The sequence below is a fragment of the Amphiura filiformis genome, chromosome 3 (genome assembly GCF_039555335.1).
Source record: "Amphiura filiformis chromosome 3, Afil_fr2py, whole genome shotgun sequence".
In the NCBI taxonomy this organism is placed as follows: domain Eukaryota; kingdom Metazoa; phylum Echinodermata; class Ophiuroidea; order Amphilepidida; family Amphiuridae; genus Amphiura; species Amphiura filiformis.
The window spans coordinates 24,062,171-24,081,906 of record NC_092630.1 but is presented as its reverse complement, the minus strand read 5'-3'; the positions used below and the strand labels follow the sequence as shown (position 1 = coordinate 24,081,906).

The 19,736-nt window shown below is 36.6% G+C and overlaps 1 long non-coding RNA gene across 1 annotated transcript; it reads right to left on the bottom strand.

Annotated features, from left to right (window-relative positions):
- Positions 1-9,295: 9,295 nt before the first annotated feature.
- Positions 9,296-18,541, bottom strand: LOC140148259 (uncharacterized). Its single transcript, XR_011858462.1, has 3 exons — positions 18,391-18,541; positions 12,738-12,804; positions 9,296-10,522 (listed from the first exon to the last, which is right to left on the bottom strand). It is a non-coding gene; the product is annotated as an uncharacterized lncRNA (long non-coding RNA).
- Positions 18,542-19,736: the final 1,195 nt, after the last annotated feature.

The following is a 19,736-nucleotide window of genomic DNA, read 5'->3' as shown; positions in this document are numbered from 1 at the left end:
TTCAATATATATGATATGAAACGAGGTACATCCTAGCGGTACCTTATTTCTGATCATAAATAACAAACCGCTTGTTCTGGGTCACAGAAATTCCAGTGTAGTAATTGGATTCCTTGCCCCAATAATATACATAACTTTTGTTACCACTGTGTTATTAGTTTTGAGAAAAATGCAAAATAGACACAAATTTATCGAGGGGTGTAGTACCCTTTAAAGAGATTGTTGAACATCCTCAATTGAGAGCTTTCACTTACAATAATCATGGAGCGCATTCCAAATCTGCCGCAAACACAAGTACCCGATGCAATATAATTGCATTATCTTACGCAACAATAAAAATACAGACTCAAAGAAAACATGTAATGTTAATTATTCAGTTAATCGCAAAATATGCTTTAGATAACTTTCGACTTGACCCACCCAAAGTTTGTGTGATGGAAACAGGTTAAAAGTTACATTGTTCGAGTTGCATCATGAGATAGATATTTGGCCGTATCTAACTTTTGTTAACTGACATCCGCGGTCTCAACATAAGAGCGAGATGGCTTCCTTGATAGTTCAGAGCAGAGATGTACTTCAGTGCCTAGTCCATGAGAGATTCGAATTCTGGAAGCATAAGCTTGTAACTAATGACCCGTATCACAGAGAGTCATGGTGTTCACGAACATAATGTTCTTGTTAGTCAATGTCACGTGTCGAATAGCTGCGTTTTTGCAAACGTAACTTTGTATAGTTAATTTAACTCGTACTTTGGAAGACAGGATGCTATAATTTAATTGAGCCCGGTTGTGAGAAGGTAATACAGGTGTGAACTAAATAGTCTGAAGTTTAGGTATGTATTTCAACTTCGGTTAAAAGTGGTTTGTCCTCTCCTGGTTGTTTGTCCTTACCCTCGGAGTCGTGGGAGCCATTATCATTGCCGGAGGTATGTTTCCATTTCGCACCTTTGGTCTCAGTATTCACACCTTTAGTTTCGGTATTACCTTTGGTATCGAATGGGTTGGATGGTGTCTGAACTTGAAATTGTGAGAGGATACCCTTATATTCTATTGAAGATTTCATCAGCTCTTCATCCATCATATATGACAGGTTAAGGTATTGCTTAAGTTCATCCGTACTTATCCGCTTACCTTCATCTGACTGTCTATCCGTAGCCTCTAGGTATGTTACGAACATCTGATCCAGAAATTTTCGTCTTATTCGACATTGATCATGATACTTCTTCCGCTTCCTGGTGGTGAAATCCGTAATGAGCATATCCATCAGGGTTTCTTGCAATGCACCAAATGCGGCAAAGCCAGCTGCAACATAGGAAAGCGTCGGCATTGCTGTTGCTCCAGCGACTATGCCTATAACCGCAGAAGCTACCAAACATAAAGCTACGAAAATTCGGTAACAGCCTCTTACACAATCATCCAACTTACTCCACCGACGGAACAACCGCTCGCTTTTTTTGAGCTCAATTTCTATTTGCGCCCACTTCATATACATTATGTTGAACTTTTGCTTTATTTTGTTCGGTAATTGTAGTCTTTATAAGCGTCCAAGGATATTGGAAAGTTCCGTCCTCATCCATGTCATCATGTATCTTTTCAACGACTGGTGTTGTCCCCATTGTACTTCGGGCGTATTACTTTCTTTTGAAAATCAATTTCAACCAAGTACTTAGTATGATCACAAGATACAACTTACAACAACATGTACAGTAAGTTCAGTAAAGTGGAAGCATGTTGGATATGAACAGTTAGTGATAAAGCCCATGTTAATTGACCCATAACGTTCAAACAATAATGAATTGTGCACATTTCATAACTAACCATGTCACCTTTTGTTGTAGTCATGATATGGTCCATGGTGTCAGCAAAAACAACTTGAACTTTATGTCTCTCTGGTCTATATACAGAACGTAAATTGAAAGAGTTGTATGTCTATACAGAGTGTGAAAAAAATTAGCCAATTATTTATGATGCAGTTAGAGGGGGTACTACACCCCTGCCCAATTTTGTGCCTATTTTTGCATTTTTCTCAAAAATTATAGCGCTTTGGTGACAAGTAAGATACATGTATGTATATTATAGGGGCAAGGACTACAACTACTGCACTGGACATTTTATTTCAGCACATACAACAATTGCTATGTGGATGCTATGTGGACATCAATCATCTTTATTTTTAATTGTGGAGTTACAGTCAAAAATGAGGGAAAACCAATATTTGATCAATAAATCAATAACTACTTGCCTTGAGTTACTGAATTTTCAGTGCAGACGTTGTAGTCCTTGCCCTATAATATACATATCTTACTTGTCACCAATGTGCTATAATTTTTGAGAAAAATGCAAAACTGTCCAAACAAAATGGCCAGGGGTGTAGTACCCCCTTAACTATAATATCAATTTCATTTGAATGACCACAGCTACCAACATTTGTACGCGAAGCTACCATGATCGTATGTCGCGTATTTCAAAATGCAACGCGAACGCACGACCTTGGATACAATAATGAAAATACTAACCAATCATGAGTGAGTTGGGATGGTTGGATTTATGTTCGCGTTACACACGCGCGGGCGTTCATCACACAGTGTACGCAGACAGTTGTCACGCTGTGTTCATTAAAATGGCCTTTCTGTTATTTTCCTGCATTATAGTGGAACCATTGACATCCTTAAACCTGAAATGATAAAAATTTGATTGTTTTCATTTTTTCTATGCCTCCTGTGGTTCCCATGAGGGGTCGAAGGTCACAGTGGGGGCCAACACTTAAAAATAGTCCTATCATATTGTAAGGTATCCCAAATTGTTCCTCCTATCACAGGGAATAATAAAGTCAATTGTCATATATTTCTACGGTGCTTAGTTCAGGAGTTATAAGGTCGAATAGGTCAAATCAAATGTCAAAAATTTCATACACAGAGGTCAAAATTTTAAAATGGTCCGATTTTATTGAAACTGGTCTCAAATTACTCCCCTTAATATAGGAAATCTCGAACATGTACTTGACATTTGACCTAGTTTACTTTATAACCAGTAGCGTAGCCAGGGGGGGGGGACAGAGTGCCCCCCTGACAAAAAAATGAAAGAAAAAAGTGCCCCTTTGACAAAAAATAAAAGGGAAAATCAGGAGGGCAAAGGAAAAGAAAAGGGGCAAGGAGCCCTTTTCTACCGAAATTCAGCCCGAAAATACAAAATTTTTCCGCGCTACACGCGCATATTGCAAAGATTAAGCCCTTTCCATCCTGATAATGGGCGAAAATAGTGTAAAATACCAATTAAATCCCAATGAAGCCTTTTGTCTCTATGTATTGTATGATGCAACTGACCAAAAAAGCTGGCTACGCCCCTGTTTATAACTCCTGAACTAACCATTCTAGTGCAGAATGACAATTCGACTTTTTTTTATTCCTAACAATGAGAGGAACAATTTGAAGTATATTACAATTTGAATTTTGGCCCTATTATGACCTTCGACCCCTCGTGGGAAGCACAGGGGCATAGAAAAAATGGAACCAATTCTAGTTGTATCATTTGAGGTGTAAGGATGCCAAAAAACATTGGTTCCATTAATGTAGCAAAACCAGATCCTAACTCAATTCATCCGATAGCGCCCTCTACTAATAAAAAAAAAAGTCATAAAAAAGTTTATATAATTAGTGACAGTAAAATAAAGTATAAGTATGTCATTAAATGCAACATATTTTGGAACAATTTACTGAACAATTCTGATTTTAGGATCTACGAGTTTATTGATCGCAAAAGCCCGAGTAAAAATATCTTGGGAAGCTAACAAACAGAGGGAATATGGCGACTGAAAATATCAGATGTGAAAATCTAATATTGTACACAAATATATACAAATCAAGAGTTGGAATAGCCAGAATATGCACAATGGTTAAGGGATCTGGAATGAGCGTTTTGAGCGTTTCGACAGTATTTTTTGTGGGACATATGAGAGCACATCAGACATATCGAATTGCATTCTGAATACGAAGAATGTCTTTCTGATATCAAATAATTTGCATTTTTTGAAATTCACGATATAATACAAATTTTATGACAAATTGTTAAAATTTGATATTTTTCACATTTTTGATATATAACAGTCCTCGAAGTAAATTTGATAAATCTAATGATATGTTCTTAAAGTGTATGTAGCTGGGAGGAAAAGCCGACGATCAATTGAAAATTTTGACCTTTCATATTGAAGATATGGATTTTTTCCCAAAAAGACCTGATTTTGTTTGGTGTTTTGGAAAAAAAATCCATATCTTCAATACGAAAGGTCAAAATTTTCAATTGATAGTCGGCTTTTTATCCCACCTACATACACTAAGTATAAATCATCAGATTTATAAAGTTTACTTCGAGTACTGTTAAATATCAAAAATATCAATTTTTAATCATTTGCCATAAAAATGTGTATTACATTGCGAATTTCAAAAAATCCAAATTATTTGATATCAGACGAACATTCTTCGTATTCAGAATGCAATTCGATATGTCTGATGTGCTCTAATGTCCCACAATAAATACTGTCCAAACGTTCATACCCCATCCCTTAAGTGGACAACGAAGAAATCTAGCCATCAGCAGCATTAAACTGAACAAGTCTGGCCAGGTTTTTGTTCACGGTGATTGTCTTCATTTCGATGCTAATGGTACTAATTGTTGCTTTCTACGCCGAGATATTTTGGACTTTGTGACAAAGTTCTTCGAGACTCAGAAATCCTTGCAATGTAGCAAACGAGATATCAAACTTCTCATAATCATATTCGTCACTTTTTGTTGAACATTCTTAAACACTTGAGAACGTTCCTGCAATCTCATTGGTTCTTAGTACTTCTCACCCGTGTGATATGACACGATATCACACGGGTCAGCGCGTGTGCATCGACGCGATACGTGTACTCGCTATTTGAACTAATCGGAGGCGCATAGCAACGGGACTGATCGATTTTAAGCCCTAGGTAATTCCTTGCAAAATGTAGGATTTAATTTGATTAAAATGTCTAATACTTATGATAATTTTATTTTAATTGAAGTGTTTAAGAATGAGAATAAAGGTATTGTTTTTAGCCGCTGTCGTGCATCTATCGTCTCATATAACACGGGCGACATCATTATTTTTGGCGTAAAATAATGATGTCGCCTGTGTTATATGAGACGATAGATGCACTCCAGCGGCTAAAAACAATACCTTTATTCTCTAAGTATACACTTTTGGTAGCTGCCGATTTTGGTGACACAGTAGAGCTTGCGATTTTCAAATGTACTTACACACTTAAAAATAGGTAGTCAAAAATGACCCTAAAGTAGTTATTTTTGACCCCATATGCAGGGTCAACTATGCACCAAACCCATTGAAGTCATTTTTGACCCGGTACATGAAGTCAAATGATTTGACCCAATTGTAGTTAAAAATGACTACATTTAGGGTCAAAAAATGATTTTACCCCTAACAGAGTCAGTTGAAAAATAACCCTATTAGTGTCAAAAAATGACTATATCCGGGGGTCATGATTAGAAAATTACCCCTAACGTAGTTGAAATGACTACATTCAGGGGTCTCATACGCCCCACATCGTCATCCCCAGGTAAATAGATATTTAGTACAGACTGAAACTAAGCAATTGAAATATATCTTGCAGCGAAGTACGTAGGGCTCTGTAATTTCAACATTAGCAACTGTTAGCTCCACTTACATAATAAGCTGCATTTATACTTCCTTGTTGAGCGACGAGCGCAATTTGACCAGTTAGAAGTATTGTTTAAATAATTAACAAAACAAAATTACAGAAATTTGGAAGGGAGTAGTATTCATAACCACGATAGCTTTGATGTCATTGTGCTTGTCAATGGTCACACTATTGTTGTATACGGCTGTTCCGTTCACCATTTGTCCTCCCATATCCATGTTAATCCAGATTTCTAAATGGTAATTTAAAGTCGGTGCAAATGATTTTTTTTTACTTTTCGGATTTGGCTTTGAACCATATACCATGATTACAGAAGAAATTGAAAATTCTATTCCAGACACCATCAAAATGTCAAAAATTGTATTTTGTTTGTATTTAATTAACTGCAGTTCCTTTATTCAACATCATAACATGTTCATATTTGACTAATTAAATGATGCATCATGTATGAATAGAACATTCATAAAATATTGAACTGCAAAAATTACACATGCCTAGCATGAATACATAATTAGCTGCAATTAGCTTAAAATTACTTAATTAAAATTACTTAATACTTTTCGTAAATTTTGTTATCAAGTGAAATAACTTTGTATACATAGGTGTGTAAAACACCACACCTGGATACCATGTACGGTTTTCTATTGTAAATCAAGTTTTGCATATTAATTAGCTGGACTTGGTTTTTTTTCAGTTTTTATTTGTCTGCAGATTAGCCTAAATTGCAAAATCGGTGTATTTGCTAGACTTATTATAAGTATTCAATGAGAGATTTTTATCTTTTGTTTTTTACGGGATCGGAGAGCAACGTTCGCAGAGTATTTGTGCACATCAGACATATCGAATTGCATTCTAAATACGAGGAATGTCCTTCTGATATCAAGTAATTTTGATTTTTTGAAATTGGCGATATAAAACACATTTCATGACAAAGGCCTAACAAATTTCGGGAACAATTTTTTTTTTGTATTTTCCCCCAAATTGTAGAATATTTACAGATGCAATTCTTTGGGGTCATAAAAATAGCCCGACCGACCCTACTTGAAAAGTCCGTCCGTCTGTAGAGCATGTTTTATTTATTTCTGCGCCAAATCGAATGATTCAGTTTTGTATAACTTTTTGAAAATTCCGTATAAGAATTAAGAATTAAACCGTTATATTTTGCCAATGTTCCCAAAATATGTCCCAGTCTCACCGAAAGATCCATTTTTTGGACCCAATACCCCCACACTTTTATGGCGAATGTTCCCAGTCTCACGACACGATTCTCACGCAATGAACCCGTTTTTAGTGTAAAATCTCGACAAAAGGTCTTAAGCTTCGAACTAGTGTCCACACATCCATATGCATCATCGAATGTCCCCTTCCCAGACACACACTAAACTCACAAAATCAGGACACTACAAAATGTTATGCCGACAGATTGCCCACAACACATAATTTTATTACTTCGAAAACTGTCTTTTCAGAATCTTATGTCAAGATATTTCTTGAGCGGTCTTTATTTACGCCAGGGGGAATGGGGAAATTTTAAATATTAAAAAAATCGCCCCAACCCTTTCAGGACTTGCAAAAATAAAATATTTATTTTTCTCTTATTTGTAGGAAAAAAATTCGCATTCCTCATTCGAAAAAAGCGTTCCCCGTAAATTCCTCCACCCCTGGCGTAAATAATGACCTCGCCCTTAACTAACTAGTACGGTACCCAAGAAGTGACGCAATTGACCTTTTCGGTAAATCCTGAAATCCCGTAGGTAGACCTGAGTTGTCATCATCTTGATGTCAAGGCGATGTACATCGAAAGCGAACATCGTTACTGCGTATTTCAAGACTATAAAGTGGGCAGTAACGATATGCGCATTGACGTGACGAGTGCAAAGGCGTATGGGATTTACCGAAAAGTTCAATAACAAAAGAAAATGTTTCAGATATCCTAGTAATAATACGGATACAAATCTTGTTTAAAAGGCCTATTCAGATCTTTGCTTTCTGGAGGATAGCACAAAAATCATGTTTTGGTACCTTTGTTAGTATCTTACACTCTAAATAAACAAAAATTGAAAAAAATACTCGCTGTTTATTAAACATGGAACGGGGCAGCAAAATGAGTCAAATGGAACTTAAAAAGAGGATATCGTGATCCTAGCATCCTCTTTTTATGACATTTTCCAGTAGATATCCACGAAAAAAGCTTATTCCCAAAATTTCAGTTGATTCCGATTTGCGTTTGCGAGTTATGCATGACTTGTGGAGGGGGGGGCAACATGCCCCGGGCGCTACCGTTAGGGGGGCGCCAAATTGACCAATTCAGCCAGGGCCAGCATCGATTCTGCGCCCCTCCAAGTGATGAAAGTCAAAATTTTCGCGCGCTTCGCGCGCATTTCAACACACAATCAATTGAAAAAACATTTTAAGACCAATATTCAACTTCTAGTAACCAAAATTAATTAGTGGTAGGCCTTATTTGTCCAAAATTTCGCACGCTCCGCGCGCAATTCTTTCAAGAATGAAAAATTCTCGGGGGGGGGGGGGGTTTGGGGCGCCCATTTTGTTTCTTGCCCCGGGCGGCGCTACCAACCCTAGTTACGCCACTGGTTGACAGACCATTAGTAGCCCAGTTCTAAACCTTTTCATTGATCATTCATAAAAATAGGTATCTGATGGATCAGTGAAGATAAGAATGGATTATAATATATCCGTAACCTTGATATTATAGTACATCTCGAGGAAAAAGTGCAATGGACATGTTTTCATTTTATGTTTCAAATATCCCGCGCATGGAAATTGAGTATTTAACCCAAAATGGAAAATGGAACAATTTATTGGAAATCTGTTTAACAGATTTTTTGACATCTTTTCTGCACTGTATTATACCTAAATTAAGAAATTTTATAAATATTCAAAGAAAATATAGGTCATCCATCCAAAAAATTTTGATTTTTACACATTTTGGGGCAAAAAAGGAAAAAATATCAAAATCTGTTTAACAGCTTCATTCATCAAGTCATAACAAACGGCCTACATGCTTAATTTTTAATAAAATATTGAAATTGTGAAAAATATAGGTATTTATTGATTTTCATATTTTTCTTGCAAATATGCTAATAATATGCAAATTATGAAATTGCAAAATAAAGTTTCTACATAGCATACATCTTTCAAGTGTGATGTTCAAAATGACAGACATCAAAAAGAGATTCGATGAAATGTAAAGGTGTAGTAACAATTTTGGCATGGACTGTCTGGTCAGGAAAAGTACGGTAATTTGAGCTGTAGTGATATAAAAATCTCAACTTTTTTTTGAGAAAAGTGGGGGGATGAGGCTGTGGATCACGAAATGCCCTTTTAATATTGATTACACATACGAGTACACTGCAAAAACAAGTGTTTATATTTAAACACCATATTGTGTTTATTAGAGCAACACTTAATAAACACATAATTCATGTTAATGGTCTAACACTAATGTTCATAAATTAACACTTGGTGTTATATTACAAACATTAGTGTTAGACCATTAACATGAATTACGTGTTTATTAAGTGTTGCTCTAATAAACACAAATATAAACACTTGTTTTTGCAGTGTAGGGCCTACAGTGTAATCAACATTGAGTTCAATTCACTCATATTTGTTGCCCTGTTCCTTTTTACTCAACTGTTGAGTAATAGTTATTTGCAGTGTAGCTGTGTTAATAATAGCCTAGTGGTTAAGCCAAAAGCTGTCTATTAAAGATTTTTGACATGAATCTGAAATTTAAGCTAATTTACTCTTGCTTGAGTGGAGAAATTAGCTTCATGTATTTGAATGGGGCTTCAATTTTGTCTGTTTTCATCGTGCTTTTACCAATTACGCAATTCCAAAATACATAATGACAATTTTAATGACTTATACTTCACTTTCAGGCAATTTATAAACAGGTTTTAATTTATGTACACACTTTTGCTGGGATCACTGAATAAGCCTTTAAATATCATCTTAATGATCTTATGCATGTAATTACTGAATCAACTTGCAAATTTAATACAAGGCTTATGCAGTAGTTAGAGAATAAAGCTCTGGGAATAAAGGTATTGTTTTAGCCGCTGTCGTGCATATCTATGCATCTTAGCACGGGCGACATTATCTTTAGTAAAACAAACGAAGCGAAGCCGAGTTGTTTACAACAAGTTCAAGTCTTCTACGGCGGGAGCATGGATTTCAAAATAGACAATTGGGTAACTTTCAGGTGATGCGGCTAATTATGCAATAGGTTGCATTTTCAGTTATGTTGCCCACAGACAGGGCACCAATATGAAGAATATAATTATAGATATAAAAATGCATCAGAAAATGAGCGATTTGGGCTCCGAATGCGGGGTCGCGGCATAAATAATATAGCCAGAATCCTAAAACGTATGGGCAGGGCAACCGACATTGGTACAAGGGGTGAAAAATGAAAAATACATATATTTTTCGAACTTTAAATAAAATGACATGACTTGAAATTTGAACATTTTTTCTGTGCTTTAGGCTTACATGTTTAAAACGGCTTTTAAACACTGCATATATGCATATCCGCATCACCCAAATAAACAATCCCAATCATCGAATATCGTGGCGCAACCCTTTTTATCGACTAGTTGATCACGATCTTGAGATAAATCTTTGAGATCTGCTCGTTCTTTGAGACCGTATCCCACGTCAGCTCGGCGGAGGAGTTCACGCAAAAACAAAGTAACCTCTTCTCCCTCTGTTATACGTGTAGGCCGGGCCATGGTTAGCAACGGTGATATCACCAGAATGATAACAATAAAACAGCTCTTGTCCATGATGATCTGTAGCTAACTGTTAATATAAAACAAAACAAAACCAGGTAGTTTAGTTACAGGGTTATTAGTCCTTTTCGAGATTGGACGATCCCCTTATTAACATATTTATTGAATAATTTCCATGAACCAGAGTGCGCTATAAAAGACGCAGTACAGGGCGCTATTGGTTTGGGAGTTTCTCTTGCTACATTAGTGGTACGGTAACGCACCCCTTACACCCCCCCCCCCACCCACCCTTGTCGGCGGCACTGTCCACCCGACCCCCTCAGATTTACTTTATATTTTACTCATAAATGTTGTATCGGTAGAAATATTAAAAACCTGTAAGTTTGAGGTCTGTAGCTCTTACTGATTTTCCAGAGGATGATTTAAGCACTTCCCAGCAAGTCTTGCGGTTAGCACAGCTGTGTGAGTGAACATGACACCACTGCCCGCCCACTGCATACACACGTGCATGGTTAAATTTGAATTTGGACAGATATATTTACAATAAAAACACCTTCATAAAGTTGGTCGATTTCACATTTTATGTTATCTACAGAAGGTGTGAATTATCCTTCATGTATACATCACTTTAGATCTGAAATCGACCAAGTAATAATGACACACGGGCAATTCTAAAACAACATCTTTTGCACAGAGTTCAATGGGATTTGAAAAGTAAAGTGGCAGTTGAAACTCTAGTGATAACACTTTTAGAGTGCATGATGGGGCTTCCTTAAATCATCCTCTGCTGATTTTCTGTGGCAACCATTTGAAGTTGGAGTAGAGGTGTCTAAATTTGGACCTAAAAACTGCCCTTGAAATAAATTTCATCTTTGGGAGCCCGTACCTTCCTTATAAAGAGAGAGAGAGAGAGAGTTCTGAAACCTCGTATACACACTATGAATTGCATACCAAATTTGTCAAAAAGTAAAACAAGCAAATGTCCAAAAGTCTCCTTAAGGGATCTGGAATGAGCGTTTGGACAGTATTTTTTGTGGGACATGAGAGCACATCAGACATGTCGAATTGAATTCTGAATACGAAGAATGTCTTTCTGATATCAAATAATTTTCATTTTTTTAAATTCACGATATAATACAAATTTTATGACAAATTATTAAAATTTGATATTTTTCACATTTTTGATATATAACAGTCTTCGAAGTAAATTTTATAAACCTAATGATATATTCTTAAAGTGTATGTAGCTGGGAGGAAAAGCCGATGATCAATTGAAATTTTTTTTTTGGTGTTTTGGGAAAAAAATCCATATCTTCAATCAAGATCAAAATTTTCAATTGATCGTCGGCTTTTCATCCCACCTACATACACGTTAAGTATAAATCATCAGATTTATAAATTTTACTTAGAGTACTGTTAAATATCAAAAATATCAATTTTTAATCATTTACCATAAAATGTGTATTACATTGCGAATTTCAAAAATCAAAATTATTTGATATCAGAAGGACATTCTTCGTATTCAGAATGCAATTCGATATGTCTGATGTGCTCTAATGTCCCACAATAAATACTGTCCAAACGTTCATACCCCACCCCTTAAATGTTCATATTTGGTTTTTTAATTTAACTTCAAAGTGCCAGATCACGAAATTCGTTCAAGAAACGTAATTATGACAGCTTAAAGCCATATTATAACATTTGCTGAGGAGGACGCCCTCAAATATTTTACACGATTGCTATGTACTAACATACCATGCAAAAATCAAGACTTGACGGTGCTGTAGTTTTGTCAAAATCCGAGATTTTGAATAAAACGCAGGAACGGTCGTTTTATTATTACGATGGAAATATTAGTCGAAGGCGTACACGATGTGCATAACACCGTACGTACATGGCGTGCGGGTAATCGTGTGACATATCAAAAGAACCGATATGATTCACGTTCGAATGAGTGGCTCGCATTAGCGACACATGCGCTGGTATTAAATAGCGATTTTCTTTGTATTGCCAAGTCTGTTTGGGCCCAAATTAAGACAGAACATATCTGACAGTTAAAACTAACATTTTATACCAAAAAAATTCTATTTCTTATGGAAATGATATCATATGGCTTTAACACACTACTTCGCTCCGTTTCAAGTTCAACATGTGTAACGTATCCACCCCCTCCCCCCATCACACAAAAATTTACGCCACTGCTTTTACAAGCACAACCACCCCCCCCATACACACCCCACCCCCACCCCAACACACACACCCCCTTATATTATTGATCGACTTACCTATCAGGATGACTATGGTCACTGTGACGTCACGCAAATGTTTAATTCAGAAAAACAAAGAATAAACCTGGAATGAATAATAAGCGCAAAGACATTTATGAGTGAAAACAAATTTTTAAATACAAGGGAAGAACTAACTGATAGAAAATAATTTAATGAAATTTAATTAGACTTGTCACGTCTAGATTTTACCAGGCAAATATTTTGCAAGATTAAAACCTGCCACGCCCAGTTAATTTTGCCAGGCAAATATTTGGGTTTTTTCAAGTCTGAATCTGTAATCCCCCGATAAATTTGCCAACTCAACACCAGAGTAATTCACGTCACTGGAGAAATGGATATAAAACAAATTAAACTGAAAATATGATTTTCTCATTCTCAGCTACAAAGGGCAGATATTGTTCCAAACTGCTGTGGCTTCGTCAGCAATCTCATAACAACAGCTCAACAAAAAGTTGTTCGAGAAGTCTAACCTAGCCGAAATTATGCACTTTCAGTTTCCCATACGTTTGAATGGGAATTATTTTGCCTACTTTCCAGCTGTTCGGGGAGCACATTTCGTCAATATTTTTTTTGACAAGTTAACATCAAATGTTACATTCTATATTGTATGGTGATAATGTATTTTGCCAGTAGTACGTTTAAAGCTGTACTTTTGTGTTTTTGATCGCAAAGATCGGATATTTTTATTCCCGATTCGAATTCTGAACCCTGAACTTTGATAATTTTGCCTTTTTGGACACTAAAATGCAATCGATCCTTAGTTTTGTTTCAACCGAGTCTTAAATTAGCAGGCACAATAAGGTGGGTACCTTTTTTATATACCGTTGACCAAATTGTGAAGAATTTTTAAATATCTGACCTGCTCAAATCGTTAGGTGTGTATTTCCCATAGACAAACAAAATGGCGTGAGCCAGTCCTTAATACATAGATACGGCGTATATAGGACTGGTGAGCGAGTCTACTAGCCACGAATTTGCTCACCGATAGCTTCCCATTCGTTGCTAGAGACCATTGCATTCAAAATCTGGTCGGATTCGCTGAAGCATGACACTGTGTAAAGCAATGGAAGTTCAGAAGTAAACACAGTCGATCACGACGGGCGATCGCATCAAAAATGTTGCTAAAATTGCACTTGAACAAACATTTTAGACTGTTCAAAATAGGTAAATTGTGACACGATCTGGTCCATGGGGGCCAAAGGCGGCAAATTTGAAACTGAGATAAAGGTCAAAATATGGAGCAAAAAACAATAAAATACATAAGAAAATACACATCAAAAAACTTCATAACTTTAGAACCAAGTAAGCTAGACCTTTGGTGTTTTCAGTAAATGATAGCCTATTGTATGTATAACGTAATAATTACAGTAACTCAATTTTTAAAAATGCCTCCTTTGGCCCCCATGGATCAGATCATGTCACAATTTAAATCAAAAGATACAGTTGACTCATCGAAATAACTTTCATCCAAAATTCAACATAAACACAATGAATAACATCCGGTGCAAAAAAATGTTACCGCTGTCCGACAGTCTTCCGACCGAAAATCAATAGCAACGTATAGCATCGAATGCGTAACCATCGTGTGCAAATTCGAAGCTAGAGGTCTCAAGTAACAAAAATGACAAGTTCATCAACAAAACTAGACTGCGGAACTCAGTCCTCAATGATAGTCAGTCACTTATCTTTTGGTCGTTATATGACTATCATTTGAGGACTGAGTTCTTACCATAGGCCTACATTTTCCGAGGTGCAGTTTCAGACAATAGCTTGGGATTATTGGGGCAGAGGTTATCTTTTGAATTCTTTCATGACCACTGAAGCATAGTCACGCCTGTCAAGGACACTCGGCGTGTATTGAAAGACCATGTCACTCGCCACAAAAGAATGTCAAAGGTCATACGACACCAATTTGGTGTCTTTCCGCGCCTCGAAATATGATGCTTAAAGTCTATGACTGTAACAAAACCATCAAACAAAAGATAAAAGCTTAACATCAAAAACAACTCACTTCTCCAATACTCAAATTACCCAAGTAAATTTCAAGCCCTCTTAACAACATAACTCAACAACCACAGGGCCTACTAAAGTATATATTGTCACAGACCAGGGGTTTGGGAAAATTGATTAAAAGTCGGACTTGCGACGAAGTCCGACAATTCCCTGGCCGTGGGTAGCGTGGCCGACAAAAAGGGGATGAACGAAATAAAATGGACAAGTCCCTCGAAAGTTGAAGAGGGGAGGGAATTTTGTGGCCTAATCAACAACAAATAAAAATCAATATGAAACAAGAAATAATGGCAAAAATCATTTTTAATTTATATTCCTGCGCTTTCCTTTCATTTTACAAGCATCAAAATCTCATTTTAAAATATTGCACATTTTATTTTAATGGAAAACAGATAATTTATTAATGTCTGTATACTGCACTGAAGACATTTTTTTTTATACAGCGAAATTTTTGCACTATTTTTAGATCAAGATATTTAGTTGAAATCTCATGTATAAGTAAGAAAATAATGAACTTATAAAACCCCCATTTAAAGTTTATATCTAAGTCCCATGCAAAATTGTGTCTGCAGATCAGTACCAAATCTGGCCAAGTAAATCGCTCCAAATCCGATGAAGTGCACCTCAATCTCATCCTGGGCCCCAACTAAAATCCAAAATGGCGTCTTTCCCTAACATTAAATAATAAAATAAACATCGCGTAGCGTTACTGCCGCTACAGGCCTCGAAAAGTTTTCCAGCCCCAAGAGAATTTGAAATCATTAAAAACTGGGGCTTAAACGCTACCCCAAAAAACGTAATTCACTAAACGTACAGCCAAATGAAATCACAAACACTAACGCCTATAACTAAATACCGGTTGGAGTCCTGCCACAGCTCCCGAGCGCTGCCACCACCCATATTGTGTAACTAATCTGTGGTCTAACTCCGAGCAGAGAAGTTAACAATATTAAAACAAAATGGGACCCAGAATAAAATGAAGTGCAACATCGGACAAAAAAACGACTCGGTTATCGCCAGATCAAGTACGTACTGCAGACCCAAACTTGCACGGAACCTAAACCACCCTAAAAACCCAAGACTTTCATTCATGACTCCCAATATTGAGTACTTTTCGTTATTCTGTCCAGAAAATTGCCAGCTCTCAAGGAAAACATAAAATATGAACAGGTCCATAAAAAGCATAGACTCCTTTATAGAGTCCCAAAAAAAATCCACTAAGGACGAATTTTACTGGACCTGTGCATACAAAAATTTCCACGAAAACCAGCAAGACAAAAATTTAGAAAACATCTCAAGTAGGGTAGACATAAATGAAAGCCATACTCAGCTCCCAGGCTGAAATTTTGATATAACCTAAATTTTAACATCCCCAAAAATTTAACTAAGGCCTAAACATGAGATTTCAATCAATACTTGTCCTTTTAAATATATTTTTGACGAAACGCGACAATAAAAACAAAATAATAAATTGCGACCTAATTTCAAAACCGATTGCATTTCTAGTTTTCATTTACATGCTCTCAACAATAAACACTGAAGGTTTTAAGTCCGCTCCCAGGACCCAAATCCCAACCAGCCAGCCCGGTTTGACAACCCAAGTCTTAGTCAGATTAGGTGCAAAACTATACCCAGTGTGGGCAAGTCATACTTCAGTATGACTTACCCAGCATAACACCAAAGTAAGATATAAGGTGGACAAGCTGTCAAAGTTGTTTACATTCCAAAACACGATATCTGCACCAGTTATGAGAATTCCCACACACCTACCACCTTCAAAATGCACTAAAACCCTTATTCCATATCTGAAAAATATGATCCCCAACTTGTACTCACTTTGTTCAAGAAAGTTTAAATATCCACAATCAAATTTCAGCTGTATATGTTCAATGTATATGCTCCAAAACATAACCCCAAATCATGATTTCCAATTATTACACCTCAATACAGCCCAAGGCAGTGCAAGCAATAAAAGAGCACAGTAATCCATAGCACCAAATGTGTGCAGAAAGGCATGAAATGGCAACCCTTTCTAAATTGCCAACATGTTAACTCCTCATTGGTTAATGCTTGCATGCTTGAGTGGAGGGTATTTCAAGACATAGCATGCCATGCATGTGCAATGATGTGTGCAATATTGCATCATTATCTGGAACATGTGTGCATATTATCATCATTATTGAGGCATAGTTCTTATTCTCTGCACTAGATGGTATTGAAGAATAGGTCAGCCAGTGCAAGGAATGAGATGGAAAAACATCCTATCCTGCATTTGGGAAGAAGGCATCTCCCAATGAGTGTGGTTGGGAGTTGACATGGCAATTGGGAGGCTTGGTCAAGCACATTGTCATAGAGGTCAGAGCATGCTATGATAACATCTCTGATCAATTCATGAAAGTTGGAGATTTAGGAAGCTGCTGGTGGGAATATTGCCATGGAATTATCATTTTTGAAGGAACATAAATGTTGAAAATGGGTTCTATCAATTTTTCACCATGTGGTGGTCAAGTTTGGACAAAACAAGAAATGGTAAGTGAAACATATTTGGGAGAAAATTACAGCTGTACATTGAAGGTGGCATGTTGTGGTAGTCCATTGGGAATGTAAATTAGTATGATGTTCCGTGTATAGTGCAAAACCACGGCCTCGGAAAGAAATTTCCGCTCGCCAGATTTGAGGAATTTGCATACACAGGGAACTAAAAAAAATGCAAGTTGCGCTTTAACCTAAAAAAAAATTGTGAGACTGCGTAAACGCATCATTCACAAAGGACACGGCAACCGCCCCGGCTGTAACCTTCAATGTGTTAAGCGTGCATGAATAAAAACCAAAAAAACGCAAACAAATTTTGAAATGCATAGGGAAGATTTAACCATAGATTATTTTTGATAATCTATGATTTAACCGATGGAAATCAAAAACATGAAATTTAATTAGACTTGACACGCCCAGATTTTACTAGACAAATAAATTTTGTAAGCTTAGACCTGCCACGCCCAGTTATTTTTTCCAGGCAAAAAATTTGTTTTTAAGTCTAAATTTCCCCCACAAATTTGCCAACTCAACACCCTGAGTAATTTTAGTCTCTAGAGAAATGAATGAAAACTAATTTGAAAACTGAGAATACAATTTTCTCATTCTCAGATACAACGAACAGCTATTGTTCGAAACTGCTGCCAGTGACATCAGCAATCTTCGAACAACAACAGCTCAAGAAAAACAAAATTTAAAACCGAGAATACAATTTTCTCATTCTCAGCTACAAAGAACAACCCTTGTTTGAAACTGCTGCCAATTATCAGCTATCTCAAGAACAACGACGGCTCAAAAAAAAAATTTAAACTGAGAATACAATTTCCTTACTCTCAGCAACAAAGAACAACCATTGCTCGAAACTGCTGTGGCGTCATCACCAATCTCCAGAACAACGACAGCTCAAGAAAAATTACAAACTCATCAACAAAACTATCCTCGGAGTGCCCAAAAATCTTGTCCATCAAGAAAAACAAAATTCAGGCCACAAGTCTTGTTAACACAACCTGTGTCAAACATTAAACAGCCAAAGCTTTACCCATATCAAAAATAATTCATTTCTCCATATACCCAAAAATCACTCAAGTAATAATGCACCACTCTTTACCTTTAGATCTGCATGCATGGCTGGCAAAACTCAGACTGATGAGAAAAATCAAATTGTCTAAGAACTCCCATCAAGCACACAAAGGGAAAAAAAACAGGTGCAAAATATTGATTCCAAAAATTGATTGTCAAATCCCAACTAAATTTTGTCGCCCTCTCTTGACAACCCAATTTAAATCTCCCTCCAACTTAACATGAGGGCAGTATTCCTGAAAATAATTGGTGCTGAACCAGAGGGTGAGAAACTTGTACAAAATGCCAAACCCAATTCGTAACAATAATGTGAGTGGACACTACGAATGAGCCGTAAACTCGGCAAATTGTATTCTGAGATACAGTGCAAAATGTGCCGCAAGTCGTATTCATAGGTGCAGGTGTCTCAATTAGGCGCGACATGTTTCTCATTTGATAGCGTTTAAACCAATCAATAATCTTATTGCTGAAGAGGATAATAATCTTCTACATAATAAAATCATTAAATAGCTCTAGTCTTTGTTTGCTTTGGCTAAATCCTGTTCAAGTGGTGAGTTACAATAATTGCAATTGATAATTTGCATAATTGCATTGTATTTTGTCTAGGTATGTATAACCAACAATTAACAATTGAGAGGAAATTCCTGTACCTCGTTGACTCTGGGATGATTTGAAATGACCGCCAATTATGACTTTATTAACAGTAAAGTGGAAAAAGAGACACATATAGAACCGAAAAGGGTACCATTTTGTTGAAGGAGCAGAGTTCAACAAACCATAACCCCGCTTCTGGATATCGTTTGGAGTCAAATGATATACTATTTTAAAGCTTATTAATAAGTGTTATTTCCAGTGGTGTGGTATCTGGGTCACATGTCACAATTTTGCATGAAATATACAAGCACAAGGAAAATTTCCGTTTATACTTAATTTAGATTTGTCCCAAACCAGGGTGTTTTACTGATTTTACAGGGATACGGTACATGATGCAGTCATGTCTACAGTAGAATTCAACTCGACCTTTGCAGGACTTAAACCCCATTAAAAGCTATTAAACCAAGATAACACTCATTGAAAACAGCTCAACTGATTAAATCATATCTTCTCTGGTTAAATACACACAACATATGTGTCTGCTTTACACGTACAATGGAGCAATGAGCTGGGATTTATACTTTCAGTTGGGTGAACGATTATAAAGCGAGCGCTAGAGAACAATTGTGTGTGGTCTTTGTTTACGAAATGAGACAATACGTGCTTATGTTAACCAGCGTTCTTGAAAATGAGAAACATGGTGGTTTGCAGACTAACACGGTTTGGAAATAATTTCTTCATATTTTTCAGTGTTATCTGTCGTTTACATATCCTTCCTAA